Here is a 15870-nt window from a genome sequence, read left to right as displayed (position 1 = left end):
ACACACGTACATATATTTTCACACACACACACACACACACACACACACACACAGAGTATGCAAGGGAGGCTCTTCCGCTGGTAACTCTCGTCGAACATTTTCGAATCGCGAAATCGATTCAACGCGAAAGGAGATATTCCGTCTTCGAGTTGCAATTTCGCGACACTAAAGAGAGAGAGAGAGAGAGAAAGGGAGGGAGGAAGAAGTAGCAAGAAGTTGGCTCGATCCGATTCCAATTAAGACGTCTGGAAACGTCTTCTCGGTAGGAGGGTGGAAAAACTCGGCACACACTCGGCTCGAAATTTTTACCTTCTCGGAGGGCGACGACTATCCAATCCTCTGGATTCGATTCCGATCGATGGCTCGCGACTTTTTGTATCCCCCTCGTCTGTGCAGAATTTTTGGAAAAGTTATGGAAAAGGAAAGAAAGGATTTGATAAAAAGTTGATGTTATATGTAACAAGTGAAGGCGATATTCGATGAAAACACGCTCGAAATTTTTCAGCTTCTCTGCACCAGAGGAAAACTAGCTACGTACAGTTATTATGGACAATTGGAACTCTTTCCATTCCAGTCCATCAACTTTTTCCACGCTGGAAAGTTTCATCCGTGCAAAATTTCAGTTTTGGAAAAATTTTTGTAATAGTAAGTTTTCAAAACGATTTCTCGATCTACGTGAATTTGGTGAAGGATTTAATATGTGATATTCGATGAAAATCGCCTCCATTCGATTCCAACTAACAGGTTTCGAAACGATTTTATTACATGAATATTGGGGAGAAAAATTTTAAATCGTTGATATCATATAGTATTGTACGTGACTGAAGATACTCGATGGAAGTCGATGAAAACTCGACAAACACTCTTGGAATTTTCTTCTGAAAAGAAACTATCCAACATGTTATGGACAATTCGATTCCCTTCCATTCCAATCGATCAACTTCCTTCACCGTTCCGTCTGTGTTGAAAATTTGAGAATTGAAGAAGAAAAGATTTAATCGTCGATATTAAACAGTATCGTGTATTCGAAGATCGATATTCGAAATGGAATGGAATTCTCAGAAGGCACATTCAATTATAGTATTTTGGTAGAAAGAAGGCGTAAATATTTAATTTTAATTTAATATATTTAAATATATTTATTTAAGAAACGCGTTTGATATTACGTTTCATGAATACAATGAATCTTGAATTTAATTAATAGGAAGACGGGTATTTTAAAAGGATCTTTTTTTGATAAACAATCTTAATCATTTTTGGGTAAATGATAAAATTTCCATCGAGGATAAAAGAGGAATTTTAAGGGTAGAAAAAAAAACGAATTACGGTGCCGCTGATTCGTCCGAAGGAACTGCACAGTGTTGATAAATTGCCATGGAAGCGGTGAGCAAACACGCGGCGAGCAAAAGAAAATTAGTAATTTCCTTTTTCAGAGTGGCAGAGTGTGCTGCCGCGACACGACAAAACGGGAAGATAAAAGTTAATGCATCGTTTAACGCGTTTTCGGTGAACGAGAATTCGCGTCCCATCCGCGAGGCTGCCTCGATGTTATAAAAATCCCCTTCTTTATTTTTCGCTATTAAATTTGCCGCTATTAAAAAAATGGAGAACATCTTCAAACATCTCGCTTTCCAATCTCTGTTTCTCCCGTGCATGACATATTTATTTATCGAACGAGAATAAAAACGAGAATGTAATAAGAATAGGAATAAAAAAACTACCTCCAATTCGTGTACGTAAAAGAATACAAGAACGTAAAAAATTGCAACTGTTTGAATATCGACGAGAAATATAACCAGTTTCGAACAGAAATATCTTAAGATTACAAGTATACGGAAAATGGACGATATCTACGTTTCTCTGACAAACGATAAAAATCGACAGATGGCGTTGCTTTCTAACCTACAAAACTCACCAGTTTTAACCCAACTCGATTCTCGTTTCCGCGCCATCGACAGCCCGATTATTCTTGCGTTTATCGAGCAACACAGCGCGGTTAACGCGCCCTTTGGATATCGTATTACGTGTTACGTAACAAAGTGACGGCGAGTAATTGACTCGAAATGATAAACCAGCTGCGTTAACTCGGAAAGAGAGATTCGAGCAAACTTGAAATGTTATCATCCTTCGTCGAAAAGAGACTTGCCGAATCTATTCTATTAAGAAAAAAGAAAAACGTGCGACAATCCTCGAATGGTTACTCTCGAATCATTGGTTACTCTCGAATCATATTCTTAAGTAATCACGGCAGATATAGGAAGAAAGCGAATTTGCAACAAACGTACGATAAACTAGACTAAGAAAAATGTTTATTAAAAAAAAAAGTTACCTGATATGAGCCAAATATGGACTTGATTAAAACCTGCGTATTTAATCTGCAAACGTAAAAATAGGATTTAAAATTTTAACGTACAAGAGTTTTAACGTACGATCAGTATACATCGAAACATTTTTCACGAATCTTCCGAAGCACCGTGGCGCTGTACTAATTGAAGTTGCGTGGCGAGAGGGCAGCACTCGCGCGAATCTAGCGCAACTATCGGTGCAAAAATTGTTCCATTCGTGTAATACCAAGTCAACCGTTATCGTCAATTTCATTGCTTCGCTTGAAACTATCACACTTCTACAACGCTTTATCCTCGATCTCTATTTCCTTCTCGCTGTACGGAGAAACTGTACGATAATAGACTGATGATAAACATCGATGAAGTTTGCGGATAAGATAAATAAATAATTGGTCGAAAACACGCCCGATTTGCGCTTGTACTATATAATTGGCTCGAAACTATGAGCATCGGTACGTTGTTAATCGATCAACATTAAAAGTGAAATAAAAGGATGTTTATAAGAATCTCGCGTTTGTTATTCCCTTCCTATTCTATCTTGGACAAGGTCTGCGATCACGAAATCGGAATTAGATTAACGTGGACCGTTTCTCGTCCGTCTTGGTTTAAATTGAGACGACGATTTGAACGGAACCGAGGGCGTTGAGACACTCGCTTCGCCGCTCGCGTAACCGGTGTTCTATCGCGTTAATTTGCGGCAACCAGCACGTGCCGCGTGTACAATTGTTATACCGACCGAGAGATGCCCGTCGAGGAGAGATCTTATTGTACAAACTTTGACGTTCGCTCGCCGCTCGACTTCCATTATCGAAATTAATAAGAGGGAGGAGGGGAGCGAGGGAGATAGAAGAGTGTGTTTGGACAAGACAATTTTCAAATTGCGCAAATTTTCGATTCTCTTTCGTTTCGCGAGCAAGAGAAGGACGAAAGAGATCGATTCTATTTTGAATTTAGAATCTTTGCTAAGACTAAGAAGAAATTAAAGGCACAGAGATATTGGACAATTTTCAAATTTCGATTCCATTTTTTGTAAAAAACAGGAAAAGAATAAAATAGATTTATCCTATTTCGAATTTAGAATCTTTGTTAAGGCCAAGAAAAAATTAAATATAAATTAAAAAAATTTTCAAATTGTCCAAACTTTCGATTCCTTTTTGTAAGCAAGAAAATAAAAGTGAAATAGATTTATTCTATTTAAAATTTAGAACCGACCAAGAAAAAAAATCAAGGCTAAACATTAAAGATTAAAAATTAAACTTTTTCGATCAAATATAAATTGAGACAATTTTCAAATTTCGATTCCATTTTTTATAAAAAACAGGAAAAGAATAAAATAGATTTATCCTATTTCGAATTTAGAATCTTTGTTAAAGCCAAAAAAAAATTAAACGCAAGAAAAGATTATAAATATAAATTAAAAAAAAATTTTTAAATTATCGAAACTTTTTGTAAGCAAGAAAATAAAAGTGAAATAAATTTATTCTATTTAAAATTTAGAACCGACCAAGAAAAAAAATCAAGGCTAAACATCTTAAAAATTAAACTTTCTCGATCAAATATAAATTGAGACAATTTTCAAATTTCGATTCCCTTTCGCGAGCAAGAGGAAAAGAATGAAGGAGATCCACTCTGTTTAAAGTTTAAAATCTCTCGCCGATCTCTTTCAAGGAAAAAGAATCAAGGCGAAGGATTAAACGTCCGCGATCAAACATAAACGCTTTGGCCGCGAATAATTAATAACCCGTATATATTCTCAAAGAAGCGTTCCCCCCACCACTCGATTCCACGGCTCGAAAGAGAATACGCGAATAAATGGAGAGGCGCGATTAGAAGCGGGGATGGAGAAATTCGGATCGATGGGGGCGCGACGAAAGGAAATGTGTGTGGCCTCGAGAGCCATCGGTTAACGTAACGTAATTTTAATTCTCAACGCGCATGCGTGGAAAAGAAGAGAGAGAGAGAAAGGATTCAGCTATGAGCGGGCCGATCACTTTCCGTTTCACAAGTGGAACAGATCTACGAATGATCGGACGATAAAACTACCGTTCGCTGGGGAGGGAGAAGAAGTTGGAAGAAAGCTTCACGCGTATCTTGCCATCTGGTGGTATACACTCGTACCAATCCAAGATTCGTGTATCTCTATGCATCTCGAAAATTCTAATTAATTCTGATTAATTCTAATATTATAATAAAAATTCTTTTTATCGCAACAGTTTTATTTATAATTATAATTTCGTATTCGAGTAGCTGAGACAATAATTGTGTTATTCAGTGTTTCGAACGTTACGTTGACTGCTGCACGCCTTTCTAACGAATTTCGTTCAGGCCACGCGCGTATCCAGTACTTTTCTCGATATCTTAGCAATGCGTGTCGCGCTGTTGGCAGCAAGAATAACGTCTCGCATCATTTCTTTTCATCATTACCGTTTCGCGTCCGCAATAGAAATATCGATGATAGTTTCTTAAATGGTAAGAAGGAAGACGAATTTAAAAAAGACAACAACTTTTTGTCCAAATTATCCGGATCAATTTTATATAGAATGTTTTAAAATTTTACATTCAAAAATAATATTTTTAATATATTCTATGGAATATCTTTCCAAATACCTACAAATATTCTTCACAAGTAGTCAAACAAGCCGAATAAAGATAATTCTTACGATTTTTGAAATTATGTGGCGAGAAATCCAGACTGGATTACCGATCGAGCGAGAATATATCTCGAGAAAGAACTCGTGAAAAATTTAATCTCATTTTCGATCGCGCGTCTCCTCGGCGGGAATAAAAACAAAAATGGCGGGAAGGAAAGACGGGCTCTCGATGAACGAGAACGAAAGTCGACGATACTGTGGAAAATAATTTTCACGAGCACTCCTGCTCGGGAACAAAGCGGGAAGTCAGGGTTTGAAGGGGATCTCAAGTTTGAAGAACGCATTAATGCAGCCCCTCTCAGGAATGCTCAGAAATTCCCCTGGAAGAGTATAATGCCGTCGTGAATTAGGACGCGCAAGTGACATCGTTCTCACAGAACGGTGCCCGTATTTCGTAAACCGATATAAAACTCTCAAACCTTCTCTTAATTTTCACGTTTTATTCTCGTCGTTGGTGTAACACTCGCGTTGTAAGAATTCGAAAAAAAGGAAAGGGAAAGAGACAAATAATGGTCGGTGTATTGAATAGAATTTTTTAAATCAACTTTATTGCACACGTGTTCGCTGTAACTGGTATTGGTTGGTAACGATTTACGTTGGTTAATTACGCCGCTCGATTCGTATTAAATTGCACGGGTTTGCCCGTTAGATGTTATAATTAGGGCCGTGTGGAATACGTTCCATTTCAATGGATGATGGGATGCATAACGTTGTTAGAGGGATAAGGGAGGGGAATATTCGCCCGCCCACCACGTTTGAATAATAGAAGATTCTACCGTGTAAATACAACTTAAACTTTGACCATTTCGCGTTCCTGAAGTGTAACACAATGGAAACGGAATAATCTTGCCGATATAAGCCGAGCAACGCGTTTCAACGATTAAAATCACCGCGCCTTCTTTCACAGGTATATTTAATTTATTGAGTATGAGAATTAGAATTGAAACGTGAAATTGAGAATTTTATAAATGAATATCGAATTGTTTTTTTTTTGTAATTCTTTTCGAGTTAAGAGTTAAGTTTAAGTGCTTTTTCAGAAGTGAAATATTTGGAATATTATTTCTTTGGCAGTAAAGCGCATCGAAATATTAGGTTAGCTTTCGAAGGGAAGAGACAAGTCGATTAATTTGTTATTCGATAATTTATTATTATAGGTGCTTCGAGTTTTTTATCATCGAAATGAGTTCAAATCTCAATTCAAATGATTAACAATAACTTTTTTTTCGTTATTAGTTTATTTATTTTTTCAAAAGTGAACAAAATATTGTTTCTGTACGAATGTAACGTATCGAAATATTAGGTTAAGTTTCGAGGAGAAGACTCCATCGATAAAGAGTAATTCATTATTATCGGTGCTTCGAATTTTTCCTTTTCATCATTGAAAGATATCGAAAAATAGAAGAGAAGTTCAAATCCTAATTTAACAAATAATTAACAATAATTTCTTTTTCGTTATTTAACTATTTCTTCAAAAGTGAACGAATTTTATTACGAAATATTATTTCTTCGAAGCGCATCGAGGTATTAGGTTAGATTTCGAGAAGATTCCATCGGTAAATCGAATAATTATTATCGGTAATTCAAATCTCAATTCAAATAATTAACTTTTCATATTAACTATTTCTTCAAAAATGAACGAATTTGAAATATTATTTCTTCAAAGTGCATCGAAGTATTAGGTTAAGTTTCGATATGATTCTATCGATAAATCGAATAATTTATTATTATCGATGCTTTTCATTTTTATTTTTATTTAAAAAAAAAAATTCAAATCTCAATTCAGATAATTAACAATAATTTCTTTTTCGTTATTTAACTATTTCTTCAAAAGTGAACGAATTTTATTACGAAATATTATTTCTTCGAAACGCATCGAAATATTAGGTTAGGTTTCGAGAAGAGTCTATCGATAAATCAAATAATTATTATCAAAATCAAGGTAGTTCAAATCTCAATTTAAATAATTAACAATAACTTCTTTTTCCTATTAATTATTTTTTCAAAAGTGAACGAATTTGAAATATTATTTCAAAGTGTATCGAAGTATTAGGTTAAGTTTCGATTCTATCGAAATAATATAAAATGAGTAAGATAAATCGAATAATTTATTATTATCGATGTTTTTCGTTTTCGAAAGATAGAAGAGGAATTCAAATCTTAATTCAATAAATAATTAATAAATAATTTTTTCTTCATTATTAGTTTAACTGTTTTTTTAAAAATAAACGAATTAGGAATATTCCTTCGAAGCGCATCGAAATATTAGGTTAGGTTTCAAGAAGAAAACTCCATCGATAAATCGAATAATTATTATCGATAGTTCAAATCTCAATTCAAATAATTAACAATAATTTCTTTTTCGTTATTAATTTAACTACTTTTTCAAAAGTAAACGAATTTGGAAAATTGTTTCTTCGAAGGGTATCGAAGTATTAGGTTAGCTTTCGAGATGATTCTATCGATAAATCGAATAATTCATTATTATCGATGTTTCGAGTTTTTCGTTTTCATCATTGAAAGATATCGAAAGATAGAAAAGGAGTTCAAATCGTAATTTAAATAATTAAAATATAATATAAAAAATATAAAATAATACAAAAATAAAATATAAAATAATACAAATAATTAACAATAACTTCTTTTTTGTTATTAGCTTAACTATTTTTTTAAAAGTGAACGAAATCATTTATTTAAATCTAAAATAAAAATAAAATAAAATGAATTAAAAATTGTCGAGCATGCTAATAATTTTTTTAATGTTTTTTATGCAAATAAAATTTATTTGCATAAAATGAAATATATATTCTATTAATAATTAAAAAAAAATAATGTTCATGAGTTTTTAATTTTAGTTATTGAAACTATTATATAAATTGGAATAAATTTAATTAATGTTGATATTAAAAAAATTTCTTTTCAATTTATTATTTCATAAGAGAAAATTATTCAAAAATGAAAAGGGAAATTTTTCCAATTTTTAAGAAAAATAAAATTTGTACTATAAAATTAAAAATATCGGATTTAACAAATCTAATAGATGATAAATAATTAAAATACAATAATTATAAAAAATAGAAAAATTCTTGAGATTACTAATACTATACAGTAGATTAATCTAGGAATTTTTTTTGTAGATTTAATATTAATTAATCTAATTCTAATAATAGTACCAAATTCCATTAGTATTCACTGAACAAAAATGTTATTTGAATTCATTATTAATGCAAATCGTATATTCATTTCACAATGTCGTTTCTAAAAAATAATACACTAATTAAACATTTTATATAAAAAGAGAACAGAATATTAGTCAATCAAAACACAAATTAATCTTCCATCCGATCCCCGAATAATAAGAAAAAAAAAGAAGAAGAGAAACATTTGAGAGAAAAAGGAGATTAAACGACAATAGAGCAAATAAATGAAGAAGGAAAACGGTTGGCATTCGCGCAGGAAGTATTACTAAAAGTTGCGAAAGTGCGCGATAGGAGGCGTTGAATCGTTGGAGAACGCGGTGAAAATTTATATGGAAAGGGTTAAGGGTTAATGGGACGCTTGTTTCAAGCGGTTCGAGTGGATGCGCTCGAACACCGTTCGAGCGACTTGCGGGAGAGGCATTAAAGGCGGTGCAACAATTCGCTCGCGTGCCTCGAAATGTCAGACGAACGTGACGCGGGCCGATGGAAATGAGGCGGCTGTAAAAACGTGACCCAGAACACGAGAGATCCGAGCGCCCCTTAGCGCCGATCCGAATCCCCGTTTTGTGTCCGCAATAATTTCAATTATTCTCGATTAACTCCTTTCCTCGAAACTTCGATAACGATCCGTCGGGAGTTAATTTCCCAAAGAAACGATCGATTTAAATAAAAGGTATCGATGTACACTTTAATCCGAGGCGTGGAATAGTTAAATGGAATTGAATGGATGGTTTCGTCACATCTGCTTTCTTTTTTTTCTTCCTCGAGCGATAATTATCGATCGTTGCAATTGTTTATAAATAAAATATTAATAATTAGATAAAATTCTGTAGGGTTTTATCATAATTAAATTTTGGAATTTTAAAAATTTAAATTCGTTCAATTCTTCAATTGAAAGACAATTTGTTATGTTACCTTTGTACAGTCAACGTACTATTTAAATTTCACTTCACAGATCTAAAATGTTTTTAAACAGGCTATAATATATAAATAATATATTTGGAACGAAAAGTGAAATTTATATAAAGAATCGCTTTCGGCCGATCCTTCCCCTTTATCGTCGTTCAATCGTTAAATTTGTAAATATTTCACGAGATTATAAGTCAAAGATAGATATCATAACGAAGAGAAAATCGTTAAAGCACGCGAGCGAACGAAATAGAATTGGCGAGGAGGAGATCCTTCCGATCCCTCGTTTCGAATTCGTCGAACGAGGAAGAAAGACGCGAAACCTTGATAAAACGAACGAGTGGGACAGAGAGAGAGAGAGAGAGAAAGCGCGGTTGTCAAGTCGTTGCGCGTTTGCAGGACGCAATCTGATCCGATTAGATCGCGTGCAAACGCAGCGTGCACACACCGAGCTCGAATCTAACGGTTAATTACACGTGACAACAAGCACCGGTTAAACTCGCCGATAAAATTCCATTTCTCCCGAGTCACGAGTCTATTTCGATCCACTGTTTCGAAGAATTCGCGGATTTATCGCCATCTTCTTCCATTCTCGAGCCGATTGAGATCGAAAGAGAGAGAGAGAGAGGAGTGACGTTGAGTCGAAGAGTGGGGAGAGGAGAAAAAGAACGTTGATGAATTTCGTTCGAGAGGGAGCCACGTTCCTTTATAAAGCGGACGAGAATTAATATGGAGATGAAATTCGCGCGAGCGGAGTGGAAGAATTCTACGTTCGAATTAGAGAAGAATGGAAAGTTTTCGTTGCGAGTTTTAATTAACTTCAGGGATATTAATTAATATACATATATATATCTTCTCTTTGAGAGAGAAAATGGGTCGATCGTATTTTTTTTTTATATATCGAGGATACCCGCGAACGAAAATGATTTTTAATACCATTCTCTTTTCTTCGATTTGCACGTAAATTATATTACGCTTGTTCTTTTTCTTTATATAAAAAAAAAAACGCTCACCAATTTTCCCTTTCGTGTACACTTATACTCGTTTAATATTAAAATCGTATCTGCATTTTCACGCGACTCGACTTTCGAAAATTATTTTAATTATCAAGGAGGGGAGAAGAGGGGAGAGGTGTATGTTTTACACAATTATTCGTATCGATCGAAGAAAACAAAGATTCGAATGATAGATAAATAAATAAATAAATCGTGAGATAAATCGAAGATTTTATTCCCCCCCCTCCTCGTACGTGAGAATTTTTTAAATTATGAAATTATGAAAATTTATTATTGTCCCTTTTTTTTATTATTGACAAATCGATATAGGGAGAGAAAAGGGAAATACGACACACGATATTGACGAGATATGCTACGTAATTTATTTACGCTTCATCGATTACGTTACAGTTACAGTACCCGTCGATTTTAATCAAAATTGCCGATCGGTTGTAAACAGAAACGGAAAACTGACCTACATTTCCGTGGGAAAACTGTAATGACTTAACGTAATAATCCTGTTAATAACGAGACGAGATGAGGGAAATCACATTCGATAACATTTAATATCGGTGTTAACGCGCGCAAGCTTCCGAGCGTCGAGAACGAATCGATGATCCTCGTCGCCGCGTGTAAATGTGAGAGAGAGAGAGAGAGAAAAAGGAAAAATAGAAATATCGTTCGAAACAAAAATAAAATCCCTTTTCGATCGAGCAAAAATTAAAATTAAATCGAAGCAGCAGAGATTATTCGAAAAATTTTAAATTTAATAAAAGTTGAGCACAAGGTTTAAAGAAGTGTCATCGTAAGAAAGTCGTTTCGAGTCGGTCGGTAAAATTAATTCCTTTCTGATCGATTTCTTTCGTTGACTCGATTGTGTCGCGTCACTCGAATAAATCGGCAATCGTGATCGCAATTCGTGATCGTTGGTCGGTAATTCTTTTAAATCATACAAATCGTTATAGTTTATAAAACTTTCTTCGTCATCGTCGTGATTTTCTACGGAAGAATTGAAAATGTTATCGTTCATGCTTGCTCTGACTGTTTTTATTTTATATATATATACATAGAATATCTCTTCATTTAGAGACTGTGAAAATGACAAAACGTACCAAAAATGCGCACAAATTATCGGACGAAACGTTTCAAATGCGAGTTGATGCTTGCTCTAACGGTTTCTATTTTATGTAATACACCAGTGCCATCTTTACCTTTCGCTTAGAGGCTGTGAAAATGATAGAACGTAGCAAAAACGCGCACAAATTATCAGATAAAACGTTTGAAATGCGAGTTTGTTTTAAAAGCATTTTTAGGAAATTACGCTAAAAATAAATAAGTAATAAAGTGACTTTTCTGCGTAAAAATATGTAAAGTATATATATATACACGTTATTGTCGCAGTGAGATTAAATCATAATGTGAAAAGTGTAATCGTTTCGTGATTAATAATAAATAAAGGAATCATAACAACTTTCCTTTCTTATTCATCATTATCAACGATTATTTAATGATCCATAATCACAATTAATAATTGGATATCAATCATTAATTCTCAATCGGATCAAGTTTCGATGAAAATTTTACTTACACGAATTTTACCCGGACCCAGCCTCGCGAGTTAGCTTCCTTCGGTTTGGCAAGGCTCCTGAAAGCAAGCAAAGAAAAAATTAGAAGAAAAACTTATCGAGATCGACGCGAGACATATAGGCCCTTTCGTCTTCTTTCCAGAACGAGCGATCTTTAAACGCGTTTTTATTTTATCGTCGAACCATTTTGCTGACTGTGAAGCGAAATAGATATATATATACACACACGTGTATACCGATATGCACGAAGTGTGCGAAGAAGAAAGAACACATATTTTTTTACTCTCGAACGCGTCCACCGTTTTATCGTTGCCATTCATTAACGACCCGTTCGAATAAAAAAGCCTATTAACGGTCTATCGATCGACAAGCATCGAAAAGTTTATCCAATGGATAAAACGCGTCGAAGACGCGAATTATATTTAAAAAAAGCATGGCAATTTTCCATTATTCTCTCCATTCTCTCCATTCTCCAATTATACTAGCTCTAAAAAAACGAAACGACGACGAAAAAAGAGAGAAAGAAAGACAGAAAGAAATAAAGAAAGAAAGAGACAAAGAAAGACAGAAATAAAGAAAGAGAGAGAAAGACAGAAAGAAAGAAAGAGAAAAAGAGAAAGAAAGACAGAAAGAAAGGAATAACAAAAAAACGGAAGAACGGAGAAAAGAAGGTATCCTAAGACGATCCTGAACGAGAGTTTCGTCAGGCATGGAGGACGAAAGGCGGGAGGGGGGGGGTTTGCGTGCGATCCTGGTTTGGAAACAGGCGGAAACGGAACGGGTCCCCTCGGGGGTCACGTTCCAAGCGCGTGGATGAGGGAGAGGCTGTCGTAAACGGTTGTCGACTTCCGTGTGCAACTTTTCCCCCGAACCGTGCACTTATCAGCGTATAGCCGGCGAGCACAAAGAAATTACGACGCGGAGGGCGGCCGGATACGGCGGCGCGTAACCGGGGGCTAGACGTTCCCTCGGTTCGCCTCGTCCCCTCTCCCCACCGCTCCCCTCTTCCTCGCCCGCCCCCACCCTTTCTTCTCGAGCTCGAGGACGCGCTCGTACGTAACGAGAAAAACGATGGAAGCTCCCGCTTCTCGCAAGAAACTTTTTCACCGGGGAAGAAAGGAAAGCGGTCCGCGCGCCGTATTCACGCCTCTCCCCCCTCTCTCCCCACTTCCCATCCCCGTACCACTGTTTTTTTATGACACTGTTTTTTTGATACAACCGCGGCGAAATAAACCGCGTATTTTCGATCGTGCTCGAATTATTTTTCGATCTTTTATTTGTTTAAGAATTATCTTCGAATTTTTTTTTTAACTTTGTAAAGCGACTCGATTTTCGATTCTACGAGCATTTTCGATCGATCGTTCTTCGATTATTAAGATTTTTAAAATTTGTAAAGCGAGCCGATTTTCGATTTTACGAGCATTTTCGATCAATCGTTTTCTGATTATTAATAAATGAATTTTTTAAAATTTATAAAGCATCCATTTTCGATTCTCTAAGCATTTTCGATCGATCAATTTTCCGATTATTAATAAACGAATTTTTTAAAATTTGTAAAGCGAATCGATTTTCGATTTTACGAGCATTTTTTATCAATCATTCTCTGATTATTAATAAAGAAATTTTTTAAAATTTATAAAGCAAGTCCATTTTCGATTCTCTAAGCATTTTCGATCGATCAATTTCCCGATTATTAATAAACGAATTTTTTAAAATTTATAAAGCGAGTCGAGTCGATCGATTTTCGATTCTTCGAGCATTTTCGATCGATCGTTCGATTATTAATAAACGAATTTTTTAAATTTTCGATCGATCAATTCCCCGATTATTAAGAAACGAATTATCTTCGAATTTTTTAAAATTTTTAAAGCGAGTCGAGTCGATCGATTTTCGATTCTTCGAGCATTTTCGATCGATCGTTCGATTATTAATAAACGAATTTTTTAAATTTTCGATCGATCAATTCCCCGATTATTAAGAAACGAATTATCTTCAAATTTTTTAAAATTTGTAAAGCGAGTCGAGTCGATCGATTTTCGATTCTTCGAGCATTTTCGATCGATCGTTCGATTATTAACAAACGAATTTTTTAAATTTTCGATCGATCAATTCCCCGATTATTAAGAAACGAATTATCTTCGAATTTTTTAAAATTTTTAAAGTCAAATCGAGTCGATCGATTTTCGATTTTTCGAGTATTTTCAATCGATCGTTCGATTATTAATAAACGAATTTTTTAAATTTTCGATCGATCAATTCCCCCATTATTAAAAAACGAATTATCTTCGAATTTTTTAAAATTTTTAAAGCGAGTCGGGTCGATCGATTTTCGATTTTTCGAGCATTTTCGATCGATCGTTCTTCGATTATTAATAAACGAATTTTTTAAAATTTGTAAAGCGAGTCGATCAATTTTCGATTCTTCGAGCATTTTCGATCGATAGTTCTCTGATTATTAATAAATGAATTATTTTCGAATTTTTTAAAATTTGTAAAGTCGAATCGAATCGATCGATTTTCGATTCTTCGAGCATTTTCGATCGATCGTTCTCCGATTATTAATAAGCAAATCTTTTAAAATTTGTAAAGAGAATTAATCAATTCCTCGAGTATTTTTGATCGATTAATTTTTTTTTTTAATTTAGAATACTTCGTCCTTATTAATCAATTCCTCGAGTATTTTTGATCGATTAATTTTTTGTTTAATTTAGAATTCTTCGTCCTTCAAGGAACGTTCAACATTTTTTATTTTTCCCAGGTCAAGCGCTCGAATTAACGGAACACCCGGTGTACACACTCCGCTTCCGTAGGAGGGCGGATGCAGGGCTAGGATCCGGAAGTGGATAGTCGCTGGCAAGGGACGTCTGGTTACCACGGCGATACTGGTTAAAGGCGATTACCAAGATCGTGACTCGAGCCAGTGGTCAATTTTCAGGAATAATACGGAACTAGATGCAGTTAGATGAAAAAACGTCGATCGCGAAATCTTTTTCATCAAATATTCCGTGAATTTCGATGGAGAGCGAAATTACGATATCCTCTATCCTCCCCCCCCTCCCTCCTCGAATCGTGTAATCGAAGCACAAAGGTAAAATTTCGAGCAAAGATATCTTCAGAAATTAGTTTACTTTTAATTAAAAAGTTCTTTGATCTGTCTAGCGCGTTGGATTTACCGGATATCCGGAATGTAAATATCCGTTATGACGTTCCCACGTTAATTGCTTGCCCACGCCGTGTTTAACTTTATTTTCAATACGGATATTGTAAAACATTTACGCGTACCTTACGACCACCCACTCCTCCTTTTACTTTTCATTCATTCGTTCGTAATAATAATAAAACGAGTTGCAAAAATCTTTCTCTACGTGGAAGAATCTCGTATCTTTTATTTTACGTGGAAAAAGTGACAAAGATCCCTGGCAACAAATTGAAAGGAAAGAGAATAAATCGTATTCATCGATGTATCTTTGTTTTCTTGTTATTATTGTTTACGCAAAGATAGTGAAAAAGTGAAATGACAAAACGATATTATTGACTAAGTAAAAGAATTATTCCTTTTTGTTTAATCAATTAAAAATAAACTAAAAAGATTCTTCAATTTCATTTTCTTTTACATCTTACTCTTGCGCAAAAATATCAAAAGTGATAAAGATCAATATTATTATACCTCTGTAATCGCATGAAAAACAAACCAAAAGGAAAGAACACGAATTTTCTAAAAAGATCCTTCAATTCGTTTTCTTCTTACTACTTTACCCACCGAGGATAGCCATACGTTTCAATCAACTGTCGCGTAAACAAGAACTAAAAAAGAAGTACGAATAAAAGAAAAAAAACGTGCACTCTCTCTCGCACTTTCGAAGCATAAGAAAAATAATCGTTGACAACAATTGAAAACAATAAATAAAAATGTACGGGTTTAACTGAAATACACTCGATTAATCCGTTTACGAGACATTTGAAGTATATCGAAGAAAAAGAACCAGTTACCAACTGGTGACGTAGTTACATTGCTACCAACATCGAATAATAAAACCACAAATAGAATTTCAGTGAACTTTAAACACTATAATATAACGATAATAATAAAAATTGTTTCCTTTCCCCAGTATTATCCAGTAGGAATCTCCCCATCTTGCGGGTGTCGAATATAATCGTCGAATATACGCTCCTTCACCAGCAAATAA

General features: G+C 34.7%; 1 protein-coding gene across 3 annotated transcripts in view; it reads right to left on the bottom strand.

Annotated features, from left to right (window-relative positions):
* Positions 1-15870, bottom strand: part of LOC412956 (heparan sulfate glucosamine 3-O-sulfotransferase 1) — a 162612-nt gene that overhangs the window by 130880 nt on the left and 15862 nt on the right. For all 3 annotated transcript variants that reach the window (XM_016911312.2, XM_016911310.2, XM_396407.6), the window contains one exon: positions 11686-11742. The gene's annotated coding sequence lies outside the window, so the exon portion shown is untranslated. The remainder of the gene's footprint in view (positions 1-11685; positions 11743-15870) is intronic.

This window comes from Apis mellifera, linkage group LG3 (assembly GCF_003254395.2).
Source record: "Apis mellifera strain DH4 linkage group LG3, Amel_HAv3.1, whole genome shotgun sequence".
Classification (NCBI taxonomy): domain Eukaryota; kingdom Metazoa; phylum Arthropoda; class Insecta; order Hymenoptera; family Apidae; genus Apis; species Apis mellifera.
This window is presented reverse-complemented; position numbering and strand designations above follow the sequence as displayed.